Source organism: Pinus tabuliformis, chromosome X (genome assembly GCF_031772625.1).
Source record: "Pinus tabuliformis cultivar Carrire ecotype Pingquan chromosome X, CPIR1, whole genome shotgun sequence".
NCBI classification, from domain to species: Eukaryota; Viridiplantae; Streptophyta; class Pinopsida; order Pinales; family Pinaceae; genus Pinus; species Pinus tabuliformis.
Window position 1 is genome coordinate 1122061748 of NC_142308.1, and position 26928 is coordinate 1122088675.

Consider the following 26928-nt stretch of genomic DNA (forward strand, 5'->3'; position numbering starts at 1 on the left):
AATTTGATATTCAGAAGTTTTTGGAAAAATGTTTAGTTTTCCAACAGAATAAAGTCGAGACAATTAAGACCCCTTGTATGTTACAACCTTTATCCATTCCAAGTCAACATTGGGAGGAGGTCTCAATGTATTTTATCACAGGTTTATCCAAGTCCGAAGGAAAGAGTGTCATCATGGTGGTAGTTGATAGACTTACCAAGTATGCCCACTTTTGTGCATTATCTCATCCTTTTAAAGCTAGTAAAGTTGCTACTGCATCTATGGAAACAATTCACAAGCTACATGGAATCCCAAAGATTATTATAAGTGACAAAGATCCCATTTCCAATAGAAATTTTTGGATGGAATTATTTTCTTGTCTTGGTACTCAATTAGCTCATAACTCATCTTATAATCCTCAATTTGATGGACAAACTGAGATAGTGAACACATGTTTGGAAGGATATATTTGTTGCTTTGTATATGATAAACAAACATAATGGGTCAAATGGTTACCTCCAGCTGAATGGTGGTATAACACTTCCTTCCATACTACTGCAAAAATGACCCCATTTATGACACTTCATGGATATCATAGACTGTCTATCACATCGTATTTAAGAGAAAAGTCTAAGGTTCAAGTAGTGGAAGAAGACATCGAGCATCAACAACAACTTCTCCAACTCTTAAAGGATAACCTCATTATGTTACAGACTCAAATGAAACAACTAGCAGATCAACATCACAGTGAAAGAATATTTGATGTAGGTGATTGGGCATTTTTACGGCTACAACTATACAAACAAATGTCCCTCAAGCAAGCTAAGAAGGATAATAAATTACCACCAAAGTATATGGTCCTTACAAGTTGTTATAAAAGATTAGTACTATGGAATACAAATTCGATCTGCTTGCATCTTTCTGAGTACAACCAATTTTCCATGTTTCATGCTTAAAGAAGTTTATTTGTGACAGGCTCCCAGTTCAAACAATATTGCCAGAAATTGACGAGGACATAAAAATCATATTGGATCCAAAAGCCATTATAGAATCAAGGACTTTACAACTACAAAATCGATCAATTTTAGAGTATCTCATTTAGTGGAAGAACTTACTCACTGAAGATTCCACATTGGAGGATGATAATTTTATATAGAAGCATAAAAAACTACTCAAGCATTGAGGGCAACAATTTTGTTTTTTGAAGGAGAGGGGCATGTTAGGTCCTTATAATACTAGTGTAGCCTCCTTATTGTTATTGTTGTGTCCTTACATTATTTTTGTTAAGTAGGCTCTGATTATATTGTGACCCTTAGACTCCTATATATACCAAGGAGGTATTGTCATTTGTATCATCCAAGAATGATTCATTTATGTGATGTAAAAGGAGTTTTTCTCCTCGAAGGGGATTATTTTTGAGTCGTTGATCTATTTCTTCTAATATTTTGTGATTTGGTTACATAAAATTTTGTATCAGAGCTTTCGATTTTAGGGTTTCGCTACTTCAAGCATGTCATCTTGGAATTTTCACTATAAATTTTGTTATACAAGGCTTCAAATGATGAAATTATGACCATGTAGATCCAAAAGATTGATGAACTTCGTGTCAAAATTTCAGATCTTGGTTCGCTATATATTTTGAGATATGGTCCAAAGAAATTAGGGTTTCTACATGCTCCAAAAATATTCTCAAACATGTGACCTAGGGAAAATCATAATAAGTTCCTCTTCAAGCAACGGATTTGAATTTTGTAATAAGTGACCAAAATTTCATGTAATTTAGTTTCTCATGTATCAATTTCTGGGATGAAGGCTGAAACAATGACACGTGGCATCCCATACAAGTTTGCTCTACTGTACTAGTCCATAATTAGGACATCGTGGGGGATTTGACATAAGTTTATCTTGAAGAATCCAATATTGGTATGAATTGTGGCATTGGAAATAAGAATCAGAGAGTTAACATAAGAGAAAATTTTAGACATTAGCAGGCCAAATCATAGAGATACAACAGTTTCAAGATCGAGCTCCTAAAAGTAAGAAAAATGTGTGTATTTTTTTAAATTTTACATAACTTTTGTTTGAAAAATTAGTTTGAAGAGTTTCAAAGGGAATAGTGATGCATAAAAATATTTGCTTGATTCCTAAATTCTACAAAATAAAAAAATGGATACACCTAGTAAGAAACTAGAAAGCTCTACTATGATGCATGCAGAAGAGGAAGAAACGCAACATGATATATCAAAATTACGACACCAAGTGCAACAATTTTTTCTCTCGCAAAGAGTAACCAAAAATGAACTGGGAGCTAAGATTGATGGTTTAAAATCATAAATGGGAGTCTTTAAAGTAGCCATGGATGCGATGAATGTAAAGTTGGAAGGGTTGACAAAGTTGCCGGAAGAAAGGCTTCCTAGTGGTGACAAAGTAATCCATGAAAATCACGATGAAGACAAAAATAATATGAATTATGATTTTAGATACTCTAATGTTGGGTTTAAGACCCATCACATTCTAGAGATAGATATGAGGAAGTTTGGTGCTAAGAATCCGGTAATATGGGTACTATAGATGGATCAATTCTTTGATCTACATGATGTGCCACACACACAAAAGGTAAGCATTGCATGTTTATATTTAAAACAAAATGAGTTTGTGTGGTATTGATGGATTTTTTCCCATAAATCAATTATCACTTGGATAATTTTTGTGGAAGAATTGGTAGCACATTATGAGGTTACAAAGAGAAATACCTTCTTTAGTTAATTGATAAATCTCAAACAAAAGGGTTCAATGGTGGGTCACATTGAGGACTTCCAAAGATTGAATATGAAGGTAAATGATACTCCAGAGGAGCATATGATTGATGTCTTCATAGGGAATTTAAAGGAAAATGTCCAACATGAGGTTCACCCTTGGGAACCTAATTCATTAGAGATGACATTCAAGGTGGCAAGAAAAGAAAGCAAAATTATGGAAACAAGGAATCTATCACTCACAACTATAAAGATGGAAGTGTTGCTGCTCTTAGCCTCCCACCACCTACAAAGTTGACACCACAACAACTGGAGGAAAAAATAACAAAAGGAATTTGGTACAATTGTGATAACAAATATTCTAAGGGTCATAAGTGTGCTAAGAATAATTTTCTTTACATAGATTTTGAAGAGGAGAAAGAAAAGGAAAGAAACATCAAAAGAAGAAGATATACATGAGGAACCAACCCTAGAGAAAGAAGAAATGAGTCCAACAATATCTTGTAACGAATTGGAAGGAATTACTACTCCTCAAACCCCCAAGATAGAAGGATATATCAAGAAAAAAAGGTACTAGTTCTTATCGATTTTGGTAGTACCCGTTTTTTTAATCACTGTAAGGTAGCCAAGGAATTGAATTGATTTCTATATCCAAAACCAGGGTGTCAAGTGATGGTTGAAAATGGAGGAACAATAAATTGCTCAAGGAAGTGTCATAACATCAATCTAACCATAGGGGAATATGTAGAAATTTTGAATAATTTAACACATATTCAATGGAGATTATCCTGATCATGTACTATTGTGGAAAACATACACAATACATAAGCTCCTCTACGTTGATCATCAATATAGCAGCATCAATAACAATAAAACATCAAGAGCATTCACACATTAACACAGTATGTATCCCGGGGAAAGCATCTCGCTAAAAACCCCAACTATCTGTATATTAATGATTGAGTCATGTAACATTACACAACATAATACTTCTCACAAGTATCTCCACCTCTGTTACACACAATACAGCTCAGATCTGATCTCCAAATCTCTTCCATTGCTTGCCTGCCTCCATTGCTCAATACCTGCTCAAGAACTGATGAGAATGGCTCACCAAACTCGTTTTTCACCTGCAAAATAGTCACTCACTCTTTGTTGGACGTGAGCACAAGCTATAATGTGGGCAAATACGTGAGCAAACTCATTGGCATACTCAATCCCTTGATTGTGCAAGATCTGGTGCACAAATATAGTCACAACTGATAACAATCTGATTCTCTACCATCTGTCCCTGTTGAACTGAACATGCACTGACATGCAACTGAGTTAACTGATGTATTCATTAGTTGTATTATGAGTTAATAACTTGTGAATTAATTAATAACTAATTCACACAACTCATCTCTAGTCTATTTGCCAGTTAGACTAAATACAACCAGTTTAACAAAGCTAAACTGAACACAACTCCATCAACTCCACAATCAACTCCACCAAACTCAACTGATTGAGTTCTAACTGAAGTCATGCATGCAACAACTCAACTGACTCATAAGAAAAGCGTATTTCCTTCTGACAGCTGCATGTGCCACCTCTGTAGCTCAAACTGAAGTGCTCCAAGAGAATAAGATTAAGTTTATAGTCCAAATATTATTGTGAGATAATAATATTTGACTTTTCTATTTTTGACAGCCAGTCTAAAAATAGACTTTGATCACTCACACTGTGATCACTCACGCTTTCATCAAAAATAGAAGTCCATCTATTTTTTCCCAACTTGATCAATCATCCATAAACAACAACCTGCAATCCATAGACATGATCCATATGTCTAAAAATAGACATAGTCTAAAAATAGACTTGCGCCAAAAATAGCCTGCGGGCCCACTTAGTGAAGGCGACTCTTTTCACTAAGCTCCATCATCTTGTTGCAATCTCAACAGAATATGTGTTGAATAGTCCAATGCTTTCCATTCCAATGGGCGGTGTTAATGTTGTATTAAGAGTCCAGTGGTTACAATCTTTGGGGATGATATCTTTTAATTTTCAAAAAAATTTCTTGAAACTTTCCTAGGAAGGAAAGGAAAATGAATTAAGGGGCATCGCAAGGAAACCAAGGAAGATAATCAACTCTAATGGCACGACAAATCTTTTGAATAATGAACAATGAGGCATAATTGCACAATAATGCTCGCTAAATGTTCAAACATCAAAATAGTCTATTTCTCTAGATATCTAAAGAATATTGGACAATCGATCCAAGGTATTTGAGACTCCCAAAGGCCTCCCACCTATTTATGACCATGATCATGCTATTAACTTGATTCCAGGAAGTGTTCCTCCAAACATCAGACCTTACAAATAACCCTATGCCCAAAGGAGTGAGATTAAACGTATGGTTGCAGAAATGTTAGAGGCAAGTATTATTCAACCTAGTCAAAGTTCTTTATCTGCTCTAGCAATATTGGTACATAATAAGGATGGATCATGGCATATGTGTCCGAATTATAGGGAGCTCAACAATCTCACTATTAAAGATAAATTTCCCATTCCTATCATTGATGAATTTTTGGATGAATTCCATGGAGAAATTTAATTCACCAAGCTAGATCGTCGTTCAAGATATCGTCAAATTAGAATGAAGACAAAAGATATTCAAAAACAACATTCAGAACTCATGAAGGTCATTATTAATTTTTGACCATGCATTTTGGCCTTACTAATGCACCTTCCACATTTCAAGGTTTGATGAATTCCATTTTCAACCCCTTCCTTAGAAAAGTTGTGTTAGTATTTTTTGATGATATACTAATCTACAACAAGTCTTGGAAGGATCATGTTCAACATGTTGATAGGGTGCTCAAAATATTAGAGGAGAAACACTTGTATGCAAAAACCTTCAAATGTTTCTTTGGGGTATAGGAAGTGGAATATTTAGGTCATATTGTATCTGATGAGGGTGTTAAGGTAGATCCTAAGAAAACTAAAGCCATAAGGGAATGGAAAACCCCCATAACCCTAAAGCAATTTCGAGGATTTCTTAGGTTGACTAGTTATTATTGCAAGTTTGTTAAGAATTATGGGAAAACAACAATACCTATAACAATATTACTAAAGAAAGATGCATTTTTTTGGACTCCAGAAGCAACTAAGTCCTTTGAGCATATTAAAGAGGTAATGTGCCAAGCCCCAGTTTAGCTACTCCAGACTTCACAAAAACATTTATGGCTGAATGTGATGCCTTAGGAAATGGAAATGGTGCTGTTTTAATGCAAGAAGGAAGACTCATTTCTTTTGAAAGTCATCCACTCAAGGTAAATCATTTACACAAACCTAATTATGAGAAGGAAATGTTGGAAAGACTACATGGCCTGAAGCAATGACACCCTTACCTAATGGGAATGGACTTCAAGGTAAAAATGGATCATGGTAGTCTTAAATACTTTTTTGAACAAATATTATCTTTAAAAGAGAAACAAAAATGGGTCACTAAGATGTTGGATTATGACTTTGAAATCATCTATAAAAAGGGAAGCATAATGTTGTTGCAGATGCACTATTAAGAAGTGATGAGGATGTGTTAGCATTGCTCTATGTCATTTCTATTATCTAACCTGAATGGATAATTGAAGGAATGGAGGAATGGAATATTGACAAATACGTGTGGACACTCATTCAAAATTTGCAACCAGATCCCAGTACATCTGATGCATTTGTATGGAAAAATGACTCATTATGGTACAAAGATTGCTTATATCTATGTAAGAATTCCCAACTCAAACAAAAGATTATTTTGGAATTGCAAACCTCTCCTGTAGGATGGCACTCAGGATTTTTAAAAACATACCATAGGGTCAAGAAGGAGTTTTTTTGGGATGGCCTTAAGTCTGATATTCAGAAGTTTGTGGAAAAATGTTTGGTTTACCAACAAAATAAAGTTGAGACAACTAAGACACCTAGTTTTTTATAACCTTTACTGATTCCAAGTTAGCGTTGGGAGGAGGTCTTAATGGATTTTATTATAGGTTTACCCAAGTCCAAAGGAAAGAGTGTCATCATGTTGGTAGTTTGTAGAAATTATGGTGTAGATTTACAACTTCTCATGAAGTTTTAATCAAAATCAAAAGACACAAACCTACTCTACTGCTATGCGGTTCAATTCAATTCATACTTTAGAATATCAATCACAAACATGAAATGGTAAATAACACAAATGCACACAATATTTTTTCAGGGGAAAGCAATCTGCTAAAAACCCCTATTCCTGCTTGCATTAATCCGATGAATAGAGATGTATTGCAATTTATTTGCTCAATTGAACCTGTAAGTGAATAACCTATCTCTTTGCTCACTGAGAAGCTATGACCCAAACTTAGTTGATTTCTGCCTCTGCTTGAGCCCCTATTATTAGGCCTCTATTATTCAGGAAATTCCTCAAATTGATTGCACAATTCCCAAGGTTGACTATCTAATTGCATGCAACACCTGTACACTCAAGACTAGTCTATAATTGATGTTACAATGCCTTGGAATCTCCACCACAGTTGGGGAACTTGAATTCTCTGCATGCACTAGCTATTTTTGGATGATTGATCAATTAAATGGATGATCATTGAGTTAGAATGAAGTCTCACTACACAACTGACTTTCCACTAGTTCCTCCAATAGTTGGAACTAGTTTAACTGAAATTAACTTGAAATAACTGACCTTGATTGCTAAAAATTAGAAATCACACATGCTTAACTGAAATCTAACTCCTCTAACTCGAATTTACTGAGTAAACTGGGGGACACAAGCCATGTCACACAAGTTAGTTGCATCAAAGTTGTTTGCTGATGTAGAAATTCAATTTTTCTCAATTTAATCAAGGAAAAATTAAATTGAGAATTTCTTGTTGCATTTTTCAACATAGTTCATAGAATTACAAAGTATGCACACTCTCGTTCTTTTAAATCAAATATAGTTGCTACTATATTTTTGGAAACAATTCAAAAGCTACATGGAATCCCAAATATTATTGTAAGTGACATAAATCCCATTTTCACTAGAAATTTTTGGACGAAATTATTTTCTTGCCTTGGTACTCAATTAGCTCATAGCTCATCTTATCATCCTCAATTTGACGGGAACACTGAGATAGTGAACAAATGTTTCGAAGCATATTTTCATTGCTTTGTATTTGATAAACAAACATAATGGGTCAAGTGGTTACCCATGGCTGGATGGTGGTATAACACTTCCTTCCATACTACTACAAAAACGACCCCATTTATGGAACTTTATGGATATCATCCTCCATCCATCACATTATCTTTAAGATAAAATTATAAGTTTCAAGTAGCAGAAGATCACATTGAGCATCAACAACAAGTTATCCAACTCTTAAAGTATAACCTCATTCTGGCACAAAATCGAATGAAACAATAGGTATATCAACATCGTAGTGAAAGAGGTTTTGATGTAGGTGAATGGGTATTTTTATGGCTACAACCATACAAACAAATGTCCCTCAAGCAAGCTAAGAAGGATACTAAATTAGCACCAAAGTACTATGGTCCTTACAAGGTGTTGTAAAAAATTAGTACTATGGCGTACAAATTGGAGTTTTCTGAATCTTTCCTAGTACACCCAGTTTTCCATGTTTCATGCTTAAAGAAGGTTATCAATGACAAGCACCGAGTTTGAACAATATTATTAGAACTTGATGAGGAAGGAAACATCATATTGGATCCAAAAGTTATCATTGATCTGAATTTGAAACTACTTGTAAATTGTTTGCAAGGTATTCAATTCAGAAATATACATTTTTAAAAGATTTCCATGTCTTGCAGAAAGAAAACTAATGAAATTTTCAGCTGTTCATGACCCATTTAAGCATAGCAGATTTATTTCCTTTTACTGTTTAACACACTAAAACGAATTTGTTCTACAAAATAAATCAACCACAGATGCAAAAGAAGTTGATAAAGCAGTTCACCCCTCCTGGGCTACATCTGCTGGGTCCAAAGCCCCCAAATGGGCCTGTCCTTGTTTTAATTAAATGCTCAAATTGAATATACAGCTGAATAGAAGCATCTACATATGGAATAGATGGTAAAAATGGATTCAGAACACTTGAATCCTTCAGGATTGACTATTGGATCACCTCCAATGGATACCTGCAACCCTATACAGTCTTCACAATACTGGGCCCTGGTGGCTCCTAGAACTTTCACGGCTCAAAAACCTCTGCAAATGACCTCAAATGGCTGTAATACCTGCACCAATGGCTTCAAAAGGTCTAAAATACCCAAAATAAAAAAAAAATTCGTCCAAAACCGCCTTTCCTAGCCAAAGTTATGGCCAATTAAAGTTTTCCTCCAGTTATGCCTAGAAACACTCCAGCTAACTTTAGTTGGAGTCCAGTTAGGCCCGCCAAATATGGCGGGCCCGCCAATTTTGGCGCTCCGCCAATTCCGCCGCCAGTCTGACTGCAGTTGCATTAACAACGCATGTGACCGTTTCCTCGGATTGCGCACTGGTGGTTAGTGCTGGCGGTTGGGGCTTAAGCCCTTGGTTCTGGGCCCGCGGTCATATGGAATTGGGGGGCTGGCCCCCTTCGGGCCCCGCCCAACAGAAAGTTAACTTTAAATAACATTCTTTTCGCCCTTCTAACAAGAACTAATACCGTGGGCTAACGGTAAGGCGCTTGAGTGTTGTTCCATAGGTCGTGGGTTCAAAACTTTAAACTCCCAAAAATTTTGAATATGCGCCCATAAAGCTTGCTGACGTCATCTGGGGGCCACGTGGCAGCCTCCGGGCCTACCACGTGGCAGATTTCTATTGGCTGTGCACAGGGAATATTCTGCGGAATATTCCTTTTTAATTTTTTTTTTTGAAAAATTAAAATTTTCAATGTTATTGACAAATTCTTCTTTTTGCCATAACTTCCTCATACGTCGACTGTTTTTCGAACCGTTTGCGGCGCCGGAATAAGGAGGACAAGCACTTTCCAGTTGTTCAACTTTGAACCAGTTCTGAGCATTTTAAATTTTGAGCATTTTACGACACTTAGGACATGAGCACCTGATCAATCATAGAAACAAGAACCTGACAACTAGGAAATCAATCAATTTCAAAGTATCTCATTAAGTGGAAGAATTTACCCACTGAAGATTCCACATGGGAGGATGATAATTTTATACAAAAGCATCAAGAACTACTCAAGCGTTGAGGACAACACTTTTTTTGAAGGAGAGGGGAATGTTAGATCCATATAATACTAGTGTAGCCCCATTATTGTTATTGTTGTGCCCTTAAATTATTTTTGTTATGCAGGATCTAATTATATTGTGAACCCTTAGACCCCTATATATACCAAGGAGGTCTTGTCATATGTATCATTTAAGAATTGCTCATTTATGTGATGTAAAAGGAGGTTTCCCCATCGAAGAGGACTATTTGAAGTCGTTGATATATTTCTTCTTCTATTTTTTTAAATAGTTACATAACACTCACACATAACAAACAATTTGTAAATGAATTCGTAAAAAAAGAATGTGAAAATAAAGAACAGGACATCCTCAAGCATATCAAAGAATGGAGGAGAGACCCCAATAAATTCAAAGTGGAGGCTGAAGATGATCCATAATTATGAATGAACACATCAAAATACATATATAAACATAAATACAAAGATGCAATAGAAATAAAACTTCATTTCATTAGTATCAAAGACTGAAATATGCTTACATACAGAATGGAAATAAACTAGCTTGGGCGATGGTAGCTTATATCTGAGAAGAGGTGGCGGCTACATGCCTCTAAACTGTGTTACAATGGGGCTCAAGGGAATTTTATTGTTGAAAAATAAGGGAAAAACCTAAACAACCAAAACCCTAACCCCATAAGATGAAACACCACGATTTTGTGGGCCCCGTTGGGGTTAGATGGGGAGCCAACTTCTCGGGGTTGTAACTTGGTCACGTGATCTCTGTTTGGTGCATACGATACCTTGCTGGAAATATATATCTGAGTACTATAGGATTTTTCATACTCCCATGCTTAGATTGCAAGCCTATTGCAGACCTAAAAAAACACCGTTTAGGGAGTCAAAACAGCTCCAGAAGTCCAGCAGCCGAAAAACTACTAAAAATAGTAAATGTTGTTATAATCAAGGAAATAGATGAAACATACTAGAGGTCTAGGTGGAATAGATGGGTGGTCACCAATATCCACCCGGATCATACAATCAATAAACTATGAATTCTTTGGCTACTCCTTTTTGTCAAATTGCAACCATGCTTTGTAGGATCTTCACTTTACCAAATGTGACACAATTCCCTGAAAAATGGGTCCCTATAATAGCTAGAGAAACTAATGGTTTTATTTTTATCGAGGCCCAAATCTTGTCAGATAACTTGTCCAAGCATATACTTCATTAATGCACTAAATATTCTCCCAAAATATTAATCCCCCATTTTATATGTCGACATTTGTCATGGATACCATCTGTTTTACTATGAATTTTCTAGCCATGGGTGTAAGTGGACACCTACAAACTATCTTCCAATACACATATATCAAATATTCTTTAGGAAGATAATTATTTCAATACTTTCTACATGATTTTTCACCAAGTTACCATACCTGTCTACAAATCTATTTTCAATGCTCAATCTCCCATAATGTCACCCAATGCAATGGAATGTCTTTATAGAAATGGAGGTTGGTTCGGTGAGGAATTGTTTACCTATGTTAGAGTCTAGGGAATTTATGTCCCTCCTCATGTCCTAGCTCTATATATCCCAAATAAATTATTATGCAGAGAAGTGGCATATCAAACAATGTCTACAAGGATCACAAAGACTCTTAAAGAGTCAAATAAAAATATATGGCCCGAGTTTCCCTTATCAATTGGCATTTACACCCTCCATATTTATAATCATGCCAAAAAGGAATTGCATCCTTTAGAAGCCTTGAAGCTAGCTCAAATTCCTACAAAGACTCATGACCACTCTGGTTTAATATTAAAGATTATTACTAGTGTTGGAATTAGAAGATATCATCATGAATCAAATTAGTTTGATGAATTATTTTTAGAAGCCTCATCTTATTTAACAATTTCTAGAAGAGATGAAGAATTGAGATTGGAGCGATATAAGCAATTCCTGGAATACAAGAACTGCAGAATATAAAACCTCCCTTTGGATATATTGCAATTTACTTCGGAAGAAGATATCTCAACGGAAGGTAGAGAAACATCTTCTCATCTTGAACATGTTCAAATAAAATTTACTCCACAGAGTTTTCCAAAAGAAACTAAAGTATAGATTGTTACAGGAAAACCAAACATGGACAAGGCATGGTAATATTTTGTTGAGATTATTGAAGGTGGAAGCAAAGGAAATGATCAAATTATAATACATGATACACATTCTTTAGTTTCATTTAAACAACAGTCCACACTCGTATTTGCTAACTTATGTCAAACTGCTCTGTCAGATAAAGTAGTCCTAGCCTCAACTCCTATCATTACATGTTTCAATGTGGAAAATATTCCTACATGCTTGACCTCTCTAATTTCTCTCAATATTGAAGAAATACCTCCCATTGGTGTATTTTATAGCCCTCAGTATAAAGCCATCTTTAAAAAGGGAAAAAAGAGAGAGAAGCAAATGATCCTCAAGTATTAATCTTTGACAATGTTTCTCACTCATCTCCTTTAGAATTGGTATGGAAAGGGACTTCTACATTTCACCTTGAAGAGTTGGGAAAACTCACTCAATACGCAGGGTCTTATGCTTCAAAAAGAATTGATAAATCCATAGAGGTCAAAGAGTTGATTAGAGAAAAGAATGAGAAGTTAAAAAGAATATAATAAGATTTTCACAGACCAAGGAATAATTGTTAGCTCAATTTCAAGCAAAGATTAAATAGAGGGACAACAAAATTGCAGAGTTGTAGCAACAAGTAAATAAATCTGCTTCTAATTCTTTAGACCTAAATCAGTTCAAACATGAGGCTTTGTATATGAATAAACAACTCCAATATTGTCAGCAAGAGTTTAGTAGCAAGTTAGATATGCTTAAAGAACATGAAATATTGGTTGTTTCATTCATAGCTGAAGAATAGGAGATCAAACATGAATACAATGATGCTAACACTAAAATCACTTAGCTTCTAGAATGGTAGGATGATCCCAAGAGGTTTCGTCCTGATCTTCCCTAGGTGCCTGATTTTCAGAAGATCATAGTCCTACACGCTTGACAAGATCAAATACGCCTAGTAACAAAAGTTAGCAAAAGAAGCTGAAGCTCATGCAAATTATGTTATTTGTTCTTTAATACAATCATTGAAAGAGGTCCAATTACTACCAAGTGAAACTTAAGAAAAATTCTTGAAGGAAAACAATTATTGGTAAATTGGCTGGAAGACATAAAAGAATGATGTAACAAAATTATTCAATTACCAAAAGTAGACCTTGAATCTACCTGGGAATTCTTGGTAAAACCTTATGGTCATTTACAAGTTGCAAAATCTTTGACTAAACAAGTTACTCATTTGTTGCTTCCATTGCAAGTCCAAGTGCTTAACTGTCAAGTGCACATTCGACCATATTCTCAACCTGAGCTGACATCACTTCTAGAAAATCATCAACGATGGCAAACATCTACTGGTTCAACATCTGCTAGTTCCAAATTGAATTGTTAAATTCGAACTCTGTTGTAACCATTTACTATTTGGCTCAAAGTTTGTTTTAGTTTTGTTGAGGGAAAATAGGAATTGTGATTATGCCCTCGAAGTTTTAGAAGACTATATAAGAGACTCTTGTGTTCTAATCAAGGGGTTTCAAAATCGATAGAAGAAAGATCCTTGTTGCACTATTGTACATTGCTACTTCTTAATTTGAAGATTTGAACAATTTTGGATTCCATGTCAAAAAGAGGAAAATCGAAATTGGTACTATTATTAATTTTAGGCTTTTGATTTATAAGTGGAATCTTGTTTCTTGAATGTTGTGCTTATGTTTCTGGTTCTAGAATGGAACATTGTCACTATTGATGTGTTTTTCTCTTTGACTTTAATCATAGGTAAAACGAGGTCTTCTTATTAAATGTGAATGATTTAATATTAATTTAATTAAATTCATCATCTTAAATTGATTTAATCAACATTATCAGTTGTTGATCTTCATTAAAAACTATTTGTTATCATTTTAGTTCACATCCTTATATTAGCACCCATGTTACTATTATAGTTATTAGTTGATTTATATCTCTGGTTTTTTATCTTGTCACATGTTATCAACCAACTCCCATTCCATATCCAACCCATCTATTTTCTTAAAGTCACCATATGTTGGAGAAATCATTCATTGAGTAACTGGACCCGTCATAACTAGTCGGAACCACCGGCTTCAATAAAAAAATATCTGATTTGGGACTTTTACCAGATGGTATCCCCAAATATTGATGTGCGAAATTTTGGCCATCAAAACATCCTTAAGTTTTTCAAAGTCCTTGGTTGCTTGTTGAGTCCAAGGAATTTATCCCTTCTTTAATAATGCTATTAGAAGTGTTATTATTTGACCATAATTATTGACAAACTTGCAGTAATAACTTGTAAATTATAAGAATCCTTTAATTTTCTTTAAGGTTTTGGGAATTTTCCATTTCCTCATAGCTTTAATTTTGTTAGGGTTCGCTTTGAAACCTTTGTGAGATACAATATGTTGGAAATCGATAGCTTTGGTTAGTATTTTCAACATCAAAATTGAAGAAGAAATTAATTATTTTCTAGCTGTCTAAGTCAGCCTCAGTTGTACAAGTCAACCCCACCACTTGAAAGTTTTTGACCTTAAGGTAAAAACCCTCTTCTTGACTCACATATATATTGGGAATTCATTGACCTCATTTGGCATCATCAACTCACTCATTCATGTGATCAATCAAGGATATATGTTCACACATGCAAGGAGAAATATGGAGGATTGACTTCTACATTGACCAAGTCATTTGACTTTTGTTAACCAACGTTGACTTGATTCGTTTCTCTATCATTTGATTGTGTTATTGATTGAATTTTGAAGGCTGAATTCTCTATGGTTCGTGTTTTGTCTTTGTTGGTTTTAATCCTGTATAAAAATTACCTGCAAACATATTCTTAAAACATAAAAATATACAATGGCGAGAACATAAAATATACACAAAGATTTTCTCCTCAAACCCAAACTGGGAAAACCAGATTGATTTTTCATTATATTCCTTTCAATGTTACAATACATTATATACATGCCAAAACCCCATTCCATTAACCCTGGATTAGAACATAACCATAGTTCCCTTGACTAGATCTACAAAATACCATAGGCAAAATGATCATGACTAAAACCATGCGTATCCATGGGTAGAATTGCCCACCATCCTTGGGTCCACATAAAACAAAAAATTCCTGGGGCATTTCCCCTGACTTTGTGATGGGGGGCTACCACCCCCTCGTTGCATCCAATGCAACGTAACAATGCCTGGGGCTAGTCGTGGAAATAATATAGCACATATCCAACAATATTTGACAGAAGATTTGTCTTTGTTTTGGTGTGTTGACCACAAGTTAACTACTAAAGTTTGACAAACTTTAACTGTGGAATTGCAGGTCAAATTTCTCCCCTTTGCCCAGTAGCCTTAGGCTGAAATTCAACTCTCTTGTTCAAATTTTGACTGTGAGCAACGTGTTGGATTTTTCTCTCTTTTGACTAGTTTTGACTTGGCAATCATTGAGGTCAAATATTGGAATTTTGAATGGAATATTTTGATGTTCAATTGTGTCTCCTTGTGCATGTTTGTCTTCTTAATTTTTTATGTTGTTTGTGTGTTAATTTTTGTTGAGTCAACATATTCAGATCTTTTATGTTATGTTAGGTTACTGATCGTTTAGAATTTTGGTGATATATATATATATATATATATATATATATATATATATATATATATATATATATATATATATATATATATATATATATATATATATATATATATATATATATATATATATATATATTTTTTTAATTGCATAAACCATAACAATACTGATTTAACTCCCCTCTCAATGATCTGATTTCCAACAAACTCTTTGCCCAACCAAAGCTTATGATGCACTATGAATTCTCTTGCAATTTAATCACCCTCGAACCCATTTCCAAAGTTGAGGAGGTTCGCTCAAGTGATGAAACCGACACTGCTAGTGGAAATAGGGACTCCATAAAACTAATCATCTCCACCCACCATTTGATTATATGACCATTAATCTTCAATTAAGGATTATATAGGTCGGCCACCTCCACCCTTAAGTTAGAAAAACATAGTGGTTCCACCGAGGATTGTGAATCCAGAGCCTATTGCAAGAACCAAGATAATAAGCAAAGAAAGATTTTGAATTCTTATTACTGGGAGTCCAAGGAAACAAGCCTCCATCCCAAATATCAAGGAAATCCAAAGAAAACCATCTCCAACCTACATCCCAATGGGAAATACAAAGGTCACTGTTTCTCACTTGAGAGAAATATTCCAAACCTCCACATGCTCAACCAAATTTTTACTTGAGTGCTTTGTAATGCTGATTTTTCCCTCCGCTTCTTCAAAATTGATCTAGACCTTAGATGTACACAATCACAATCAATGAATGTAATTGCATAACTTACAATGGGAAATGGCTCCTTGGATTTTATTTTGCCTCTTTGCGAAATATTCTTTCATTCTTCTCTTCTTGAACTCAATATCCTACCAGCCACTGATTTAATTAGACCATATCTTCTTAACAACTCAATGTCCTACCTCTCATGCTCTACATCTTGCTGCCACAGCTCATGTGCCTATTCTCTAACAAGCAACGCAATGACAACCATAGGGGAAAGGGAGTCTAAATCCTTCTATGCATGAAATGAAAGGACTGCCCTTAAAATTTTTCATTCTTTTGGTAATATGAATAGGCTAGTTAGTGACATTTCCATTCCTGCCTTCTTGAATGGCATCAAGGAGTCCATGGTTGCAATGGGAGCAAGTAAACAATCCTGCAAGATGATCCATAACCAGAGAGGCCACACACATTTTAGTGTCATATTTGATCATATCCATATGAATTTCCATGTACTTTTTCTTAGCTCCACACAAGTCTTTCAATCTATTTTCATGCCTTGTCATCCAACCTTCCTTTCCAATTTTCTTGACGATAGAGTTTCTATTTTCAAACTAGGAACCAACTGTACAACCTTCATTAGGAAGGCCCGTTGCTCTGGAAAGGTCTTGTTGCACCACTGGTATACTGTAACCCAACACTGTAGAACACTTGTGTTCAAAATTCTCCCAAAAATTCTAAGTGAGAGGAAAAACTTTGCCAATGACTGGCCTAATCGATTTAGCCTCTTCAGTGTAGGCCTTCAACCTTGACTTGTCCAATCCTAATAGCTTGTACCCATTATCCATTTTCTAGCCATCTTGTGGGTGGTGATTGACATAATAATGGTTGGAAATCCTCCATGGATGGGATGGGGACTAACAAATACTCTCCTATCTTTCGCTCCTCTACCTATGCATCCACCTTTAGCTACTCACCCCCTTTTTTCCTTTCTGCGTTGATGCTTATGTCTTCCTTCGCCAAAGAAATAGAATTGATCCATTTCATTCCTTCTGGTCTTTGTATTTCATTTCGCTCATCATGGTGAAAACAACCCGCTTCTCTTCCAAATTTCACACATCAAATTTCTCCCTTGCATACCAATTCTTCTCTGCCTAGTATGCATGACTTCTAGATTTTTATTTCCTATTTGGCCAGAATCCTCTAGGCTAATCAAAGTCATGCCACATAGCTCCCTATACCCTGGATTCTTTTGTTTGTTAATTTCTTATTTTAGTGGGTGGTCAACTCACCCTCCCATGCTTCCAGTCACTAATGGGTTTCCCCTTGAATGGCGATGTGTCCATTCAACCATTTTTGCACACCTCTCAACCTCCCTATTATGAAAAATAATAAAAATCCCAGGCAATAATCCCCCTCAACTATGGAGTATATGTTAACTAAACCCATTTTTTCCCAAATACTTACATTGTTTACAATAATGGAGAAGCAACCAGGGGTTATCACAAATTCCATCTTATCTGTGGACACTAATTTTATGTATTTTCCAAAATGAGAATGTTAGCTTCATGAAGGGAATGTAAGAGGACTTAGAAATATCAGACTCCTCCCTAATTTCCCTTCAAGGATCCATATCAATTTTTAGCTTATGGCCATTTCCAATTTTCCAAACAATCCATAGACCCACTAAAGAGAAGTTTCTACCAACACTTTAGAAAACAGTAAAGCCTTTAGTATATTTATTAGGAAGTCTATACTAGTTTTCAAAAAACATATTTTGTAAGTACTTAGATTTCAAAACTTTTTCCATAGGATCAAATTATGGGTAGGACTCCAAAGGCTTATGGTTGCTAAGGAGAGCATGAAAAGTTAGATGTTTGTTACTCCCCATCCCCAATTTTTTTTTGGAAAATCCACCCGACTCCATTTGATGAGGGGGATGCCTCCAAAGAGTTTTGAGCTCGACCACACGAATTGAAAAAATAATATTTTTGATTTTTAAAAGAATTCTATTGGAACTGCCACATTAGATGTCCAATACACAATATTTCACTCTAAGATTGATTTAAGTAGAGTCAAACATTCCCCTCTTGAGAGTATATGATTTACCCAAAGAGAAACATGTGCTTTAACTTTTTTATACAACCATGTTTACTAAAAGAACTTATACCCATTTATTTTAAGAAAGGATCATACATAAATAAATAAATCTCGAATCCAGATCCTTATGAGGGAATAGAAGGGATTCCTCAAGCCCTATGAGAAAGACTTATGATAGCTAATAGGGAATGACACATGAATTTTTAAAATTGATTTTCATGCATGTTGCTAAACAATAAAGTTCCAACCCTTCCTTTATCAAATAGGAGTCTTGAGAGGTCCCTTGCATGATACATAACATGCCATCCACAAAGAGAAAATGAGAGATGGATTCTTGTTCTGATACCTTGACACTTACTAAGCTCCCTTGAGACCTAGCTTCATGCACCAAATCACTAAGGGATTCCCCCATAATGAAGAACTAAAAAGGGGCTAGAGGGGATCCTTGTCACAACCCCTAAGAATTTGTCAAGAATCTAGAGGGTGATCCATTAATGAGCACCACAAAAGACAATGTTTCCGCATAATCCATTATCTAGTTGATAGTAGGAAGGTGTAGGCCCATATTAATTATAAATAGTCGAAGAAATGCTCGATTAAATTGATCAAAGGATTTTGAGAGGTTGAGATTGAGAATTATTGTTGACTAATTGAGCATCTTGATTGAACATAAGGCTTCCAAATATAATGGCATTGCTTCGTGGTTTTTTCTTCTCCTTAAAAACCATATATGTCCTTTTGATATTATGTCACACAAAATGGGTTTAAGTCTTAGAGTAATAATCTTAGCCACCGATTTTTATATTATGTTACAACATGAAATAGGTTTGTAGCCATTAAAATACACCCCGTCTTGTTTTTTTGGAACAAGTGTTAAAAAGGTAGATTTCAAATATCTCAAGACCTTTTTAGAGAGTTGTGACTCACAAACCACTTTTAAAAGATCTACCTTTAAGAGATCATAGAACCCTAAGAAGAATTCCACTATGAGTCCATCGAGTCCCAAGCTCTTACTTTTTTTGTAAGGAGGCTAGGGCCCCCAATACATCTAATTCCAAAACTTCTTCCTTAAAAGCCTTGTTCATAGCATATAAAAAAACTAGCAATAACTTGGAGATAACTTAGAATTTCTTGAATCTGACATCCATTCCATTCCTTGAAGAGAGATTGAATACAACAAACTCCTTCTTCTGGTATATCCTTGAACAAGAGGGCCATTGATTCATTCGATGTCTTAAGCTCTTGTATAATTTTCAAATATTTCATATTGTTAGTGTATTAGTGAAAAAAAAAACCTATTGTTATCTCCTTCCTTGACCCAAATGGCACAACTCTTTATCCCAATGAAATTTATTCCTTTTCCAAAATCGAGTGACAAAGGGATTCCAAAGAGCAAGCTAGGATAAGTCATCGCTTAATAAAGAGCTTGATTCTATTATGCTCCTATACCAATAGGTGTCATATTTCATGATTGACTGGTAAAGTCCCAAATATGTTCATCCTTTCCATGCTGCAAAGGTTCCATATTTTGAAAAAAATCAAAAAATTAAAAAATGAAAAGAGGGTATGCCCTAAAAGAAAGATCAAAGGGCAAAAAGAATGAAATGGTCAAAAGAAAAGAAATGAACCCCAAATGAAGAAGACCAGGAAAATGTGCTAGTCCAAAATGCCACTACTATTCTATTTTTCCAAAGAATCTTGTTGTGTGCAATTATTTGACTCCTGTCATAGTCGATGGATGGCCAAACAGCGTAATCTTGGCTAGTTCATGTTTAAATTTCTTGTTTTAGAAATAGAGAACAAAATCTGTCCAAACAGTTCAAGCTTGGCAGATAAGTAGTTAGGTAGAGAAGCAAAGGTGCTCAACAGTTAAATCTGAGCCCTTGGAAGAAATAAGGGCAGACTTAGATAGGATGGCAGTTAAAAGAAAAGAAGAGAGTAAGGGTTTGCTAGTTTAAATGCACCCAAGGAAAAGGAAGAAAAAATGTTAGGTGTAATAGGCTGGGTAGGTAGTTTTGGTGTTGCAGAAGCAGGTTTATGAGCAATTTTGTCTTTCAAAGATAATTCATCTTATTACTATCATAAGTGCCATGGCAACTATGTGGTCACAGATCAAGTGAAGCATGTCTAACTTCCCTCCATACTTCTCCCAAAATCACTCACTAACCTCCCCACAAGGATGTTGGGATCTGCTCAATACTCCTAGTTCACTTCATTTCATGAAAAAGACTAAGTGAAACTCTGTTTTTACTTAGGATAAAAGAAGCCACATTTCTTGTGTAAAATCCTTACTTTCCCTATAGCCTAAGATCATCACTTAGCGCTTCCCATTTCATGAATCACATTAATTACATTTTAACTTTATTATTTAACTCCCTATAGCTATTTCCCCTTTCCCGTATGTTATTAACATATGAAAACCCCAAAATGTTTAATATTCCCCACCTCGGTTGTAATATCAACCATATCATTATACTTTTGGGAATTAGTGGTTCATCAGGAACCATGTAATAACCCTTTGTGCACGCGACCATGGGATTTATTTAATCTTTGGTTAAATAAATAACCAGACCCGCAGCACCGATAACCAAAGGTCATACCCGCCCACATTAAAAAATATTAAAATCGTGAATGGGCCCCGCGCCATAGCCCTCCGCCAACTCCAATTGCTGCCAACCGTTGGATCTGGGCCTTCCCATCCAACGGCCCAGATCAATATCGCTGCACCCTCCGCGTATAATGTTTACTGCCCGGGGAACGGCGGTATCACGCCCGTACCATGGGACAGGTGGCGCCTTCCCGCAATGCTCGCTGCCCCCCCCACTCAATACTACCTTGGCCCAAAAGCGGTGCGAGCCCACCGCTTACCGCCATTGTTGCCTCCCCGCTGTCGTCATCACCACCTCATCCGTGACGTCATCACCATGTCATCGCCACGTCACCCCGCTACACGACAAAATACCGCGTCATGTTGACGTCATCCAAAAAAGGTGCCAAAAGCCCGCCAAACCAATTTTTGTCAAAAACCCGTGAAAGTGTCGTTTTCATTCATTTCTATTGGTTGCTTTCACGAGACCAGTGCATGCGAATTTCATCGAAGCTACTACCAGAGCTCCAGTCCTCCACTGCGGCCAGCCTAATCTGGCATCCCACTCTGCAAATTCGTCATCCAAACCTGCAAATTACTCCCGTGCGCGTCCAAAAACACAAGTATTTACCCATTTCACCTCCCAAAACCATGTTTTTTTTAGCTTTCCTCTGCAAAATTTTCCAAAGAAGCCAAATTCGAGTTCAATTCACCGTGCTGCCTTCAAATATATGCACTAAAATCACTGTTATTTTTCCCATTTGCCTAAAAAAGCCCCACCCCCAGTTCAAAAGCACAAAAAACTGAAAATGGAGGCTCCAGTGGCCCTGAACATTGCTCCCCTCAATGCACCTCATAAAGACCTGGAGTGGTTGCCCTTGGCTGATAGGGATTTTCAAATACAAGACTTAACTGGGTACAAAAACCACCTCCAAGCATTCTGTGAAATTAGGAACAGTCACCTAAACAAAACTGATCTTTATGGGATATGGGAATCCAATCTGCCCAGGTACTACCTCCCCTCAGTAAATGTATTCCCAGATGTAATCCGCCTGTGTTGTGCCAATTATGAACTGGTCAAAAGAGCAGTTATGACTCCATCTGGAACTGTTCTCTTTCATATTACTCTTGAGTTTATAAATGAAATTCTACACTGTAAACCTACTCAGCCTTTGGCTCGTCTTTCTATGGGATTCTTGCTTGAGCAGGGCTCTAAACTGACCAATGCAAAGATAACCAGTGTTGTTCAAACATTTATGAGACCAGATTGCCAGCCCAAAGAGCCACCTCCCTTTCACCATGTCTAGTTCAATGAGGTTGGAAGATTCATTATTGATATGATATCCTATGTTCTGGGATTTAAGACAAGTGAATATGTTGATGAGACCATCTTAGCATTGTTGTCCATGTTTACTCCAGGACAGCCCCCTGCTATCAAATATGACTATGCTACTTTCATTGCCAACAAGATTCATGACTAACTCTTGAATCTAGACAGAGAAGGAGTCTTCAAGTACACATCGTATATATATCATCTGTTCTTATACTATCAAACAGACAGTTTTCATTTTCCCATCAGAAAATTGGATTCTAAAGGAGAAAGGAGGTCTGTGATCTTTTGGACCTCAGTCTTCCATGAAGTCCATAATTCTCCTTACACTTACTTTGAATTCATTGATTTGTTTATACATCCGGTCTCCTCTCTACTGATGAGAACTCCTCCTCCTAGACTCTTTGGTGATATGCAGGAAATTTTACAGCTCTCAAAAAGCTACAAAATAGGTGACTGGTACTTCTACCAGAATCACACTGAGATCGAGATATATGGCTATGAGCTGTGCCCTTATAAGCTGCCCAAATATGTGCCTATGAGACTGTTTGCTCTAGAATATTTCAGGCAATTTATCAACTCAGATTTGACTCACTTTTACGGTGCAAAGAAAAAAGCTCAGCTGAAATTAAGAAACCAGTTAGGCCCTTTTATCATTAACAAAAAGGAAGCATGGCAAGATGCTGACAAGATATTGGGAGAACAACTCAAATTAAAGAGGAGCTTTTGGTGGGTACCCTATGACCCAAATGGCTTTATCACTGAAAGAAAAGTAAAAAATAGGCTATCAGCCTATAAACATTGTAGGATCCCTGAAATAGAGCAATTTGCTAATCAAGATGAGTGGGTAGAGGGCACATTAATTGAAGAACTCACTGAGGAAGAAAAAATGGAACAAGCTATGAAAAATCTAGAAAAGACTCTTGACCTGGACTCTTTTGGACAGGCATTTTTCGAGCTGCCTCAGCAGACCAGAGTGGGTACATCATCTGCTGGAACTTCATAGCAACCTGCCCAAGAAAGCGCTACACCAGCTGTAAGGACATCAAAGGGCAAAGAAGTGCTAGAAACAGAACAACACATAATGACAGATCAGCCAGCAGTATCCAAGGAATAGGGTCAAGGACAAATTCCTCCCATCCACACCAAAGCACTAGAGATACCAGCATTACAGACTCCTCTAAATGAGGAAAAGGGAAAGAAGAGAGATAGGGAAGAAGCTACACCTGTAAGTGGACCAGCAGAGCAACCAGGGGCAAAAAGGAAAAAAATAAATCCTCTACCTGAAGAGGAAATTATTGAGGAAACCACAGAAATCCCAAGAGGTGAGAGAGCAACCAGCCCACAGACATCCCCGGTAATAGAAACATCCACCAACTCTCATAGGCAGGACCTAGAAAGGTAGCATAGTGTGGATTCTGGAAGTTTCATCCACAAGGCCGCAAAGAAAGCAAGGCTCAGACGTCAGAAGAACATTCACAGAGATTAAAGCTAGAAATGATCCATTGAGGATGCAACTTTATGACCAATTTCTCAAGATGACCCCCACCAACCAGTAAAGGTTAATGTCTGCATATGACATTAAAGAAGGAAAAATGATCTTGAGCCACTTTAGGCCTAAAGTGCAGCATCCACAGTTAGCAGCCGACTACATTAGAACAAATCTAGAGGTTCTTGCTAAAGACATCCATCCTATGGATCAGATTGAGCTGCATAAGCAAACTGGGGAGATGGTCTACTCTACATTGGCAGATAAGGCAATGTTAGCTCACAAATTACAGAACTCATTGAACAACACATCTTCCCAACTAGACCTGGAGAAGGCATCTTCTTTAGCCAAAGACAACAGAATAAAGTCCTTGGAGGATATTATCATCGAGTTAGGACATGATCCTAAGGATGCCAAAGGAATAAAAGCATTGATTAAGAAGAAGGAAGATGACATTGCTGCCCTCAGGAACCAGTTGAAGCTGCCTACTACCATGCATCCACAAACTTCAGAGATTGTGCAGAAAAAAGCAGAGGAGGAAATGATGGACTTGTTGATGAGAATGAATCAAAGATTAAGTGAGACAGAGCAGGAATTGGAGAAAGCACTACAAGATAAGTAGGGAGAGTCAACCTCCCAGCCATCTCAAGTAGCTCCAACAGTCACAACTGCTCCTCCCACAGGTATAACAACAATGCCTCCCACTCGCCAAGCATCAACAACAGCAGGTACTTCAGCCACAACAACAACGGCAGGTAGCAGCACTACCATGACCACAAAGGAGTTAATAAAAGCCATGGAGGAATTAAAATTCCAAGTATCAGAATTGAAAGAGGCCAAAGAGAAATTGGCAAAATTAGAAGTAAGTTATGACAAATCCAAAATGACTGTGGCAGAAAAGACAAGAGAGGTGAAAGCATTGGAGAACAAAGTGAAAGCATTGGAAATTGACCTCTCTTTAGATAAGCCTCTGGGAGAAATCAAAGGCATTTTGTGGGCTAACATCAGTGAATCCATTAGTAATGTGTGGAGGTCTATTCAGACCATTTATGAGCAGATTGACTTGATAGCAGTAGCCCAAGTGGAAATTCAAAAGGCCAGAACTCGATTGGGACATAAGCTCGAACAGGCCAATAGGCTAGTCCATTTTTTGAATACTAAAACCAGTGAAGAACTAGCAGCACTGGACATCAGAGATAGGAAATTCACCATTCTGATAGTCAAAAGAGTTCTGATCATGAGAACCCTGATGCATAATTTGGACAGGAAGTGCCAGGACATGCAAGTGGAGATAGACTCTTTTATAGAGAGATTTGTAGTTCTACATGAAAGGGGCTTGCCAAGTCTGGTGGGAAGAAATGAACACCTGTTGAGACAAGCTGAGTACACGCATAGGTTGAATAAACATGCTGCTGATCAACTAAATGCATCATCAAGCACTTCAGTAGAGAAGGCCCTTCCATCTGGCCAAACTCTTTACAACAACTTGGAAAATCTATTTTATATAGAGCATGAAGTGAAACATCTTTTTACAGTCCAGCCTAACTTCTACAGGTACATAGATGCTGATGAGATTTTCAGGAAGCTGCAAAGACATCAGTTACCAGAAGATTAGTGGTGGCAAAGCATGTTGGAAATCCTATAGGCACGTTTCAACTTTTGTTTTACCCAGGATACAACAAATACCATAAAGCGGAGGGAGGAAACAAATGAGAGTCACGCAGGGCTACAGCCTATCAAATAAAAAATAAATACACCTGAGGAAGCCGGGGCAGCAGCGCGGAATATCAGTGGAAACAACCACCAGCCGACTCACTGAGCTTACAGTCAATACATCTCACCAACTAAGCAGCCAGCACAACAACATTTACTTCTTCATTTATTTCTCCCTGTTTCCAAGATCATTTATTTATCCTTTTGAGTAGGTAGAAGAAGTTATTAATAGATATTATCTCTTTGAGATATTTTGTATACATTTTTGTACAAATACCTCCCCAAGCAAAGTATTCGAGGTTGGTGATACAGTTCTCACACTGCGCTGTAACTCTGAAAATCTTCTGAATACAAAAGCTGTTGGAATCCATTGTGGCTGGACTCTCTGGATGTGGAATTTGTTAGTGTCAGTCTTTCCAGCCTTCCTCCAGTGATCAAATATGCTCTTACAAAGTGGTCTCAGAGTGTCAAGGTCAAATTTTGTCATTTCAGTGAGTCTTCAAGCAAAATTTGGTCACTAGGCATTAGGTCTAGGGTTTGATCTCACTGTTTTCAAAGTTGTCCAAATGCCAATCTATGTCACTATTCAGCTGAGTCTATCTTCATTCATAGGGTTGTCATTATCATCTCAGTGTCTAATGAGTCATTTTACAGCTTATCCATGCTTCAGTTGCGCCTAGGCAAGGTCATTTCTCTCTCCTAGGGTTTTGAAAGCTAATTTCTCTTGGATGGTCAAATCATCGGCAAAACTTGTATCCTGATGTTCATACACCTTCCCCTATCCTTAAAGTACCTTATCAAACACTTCCCATCCCTTAGATCCGCCAAATTCCTCATTTTTGCACAAACCCTAGTTTCTAGCTACAACCTGGCAATTTCCTAGGTTTGGCCTGTGTTTTGCCCTTTTGGACCTCTTCCCCTCACTCAATCTCTGAGATTCCACTTTCCCCTGCTTCCTAACATCCCTCCCCACTCCCAAAAATTTCCCCAAGAATTTAGAAGCCCCTTGTCCCCTTCATTTCGCTTCATTTCGGCGAAATCCCTTGTTCCACACATCGGGATAATTTTCACTCAAAAGCCGTTTCAGAGCAATCAAAGATGAATTTTGGAAAACTGAGAGAGGTTTTTGTCAATAACATGCCAAAGAAGAAAAACCTCCTTCAATTTTTGCACAGGTGTCATGGTTTTAGAGAAATGTCAAAATTACAATCGCAAGATCCAAGGCGGTTGGCCAAGGCACTAAAATGACGGAAAAGGCCCGATCCACTCCAAATTTTGGCCAAAGCCTCTTTGACTGAGCATGGTACTTTATTGGGGACTCCCAGCACAAATCCCAAGAAATTTTGAGCATTTTGGGTAAAT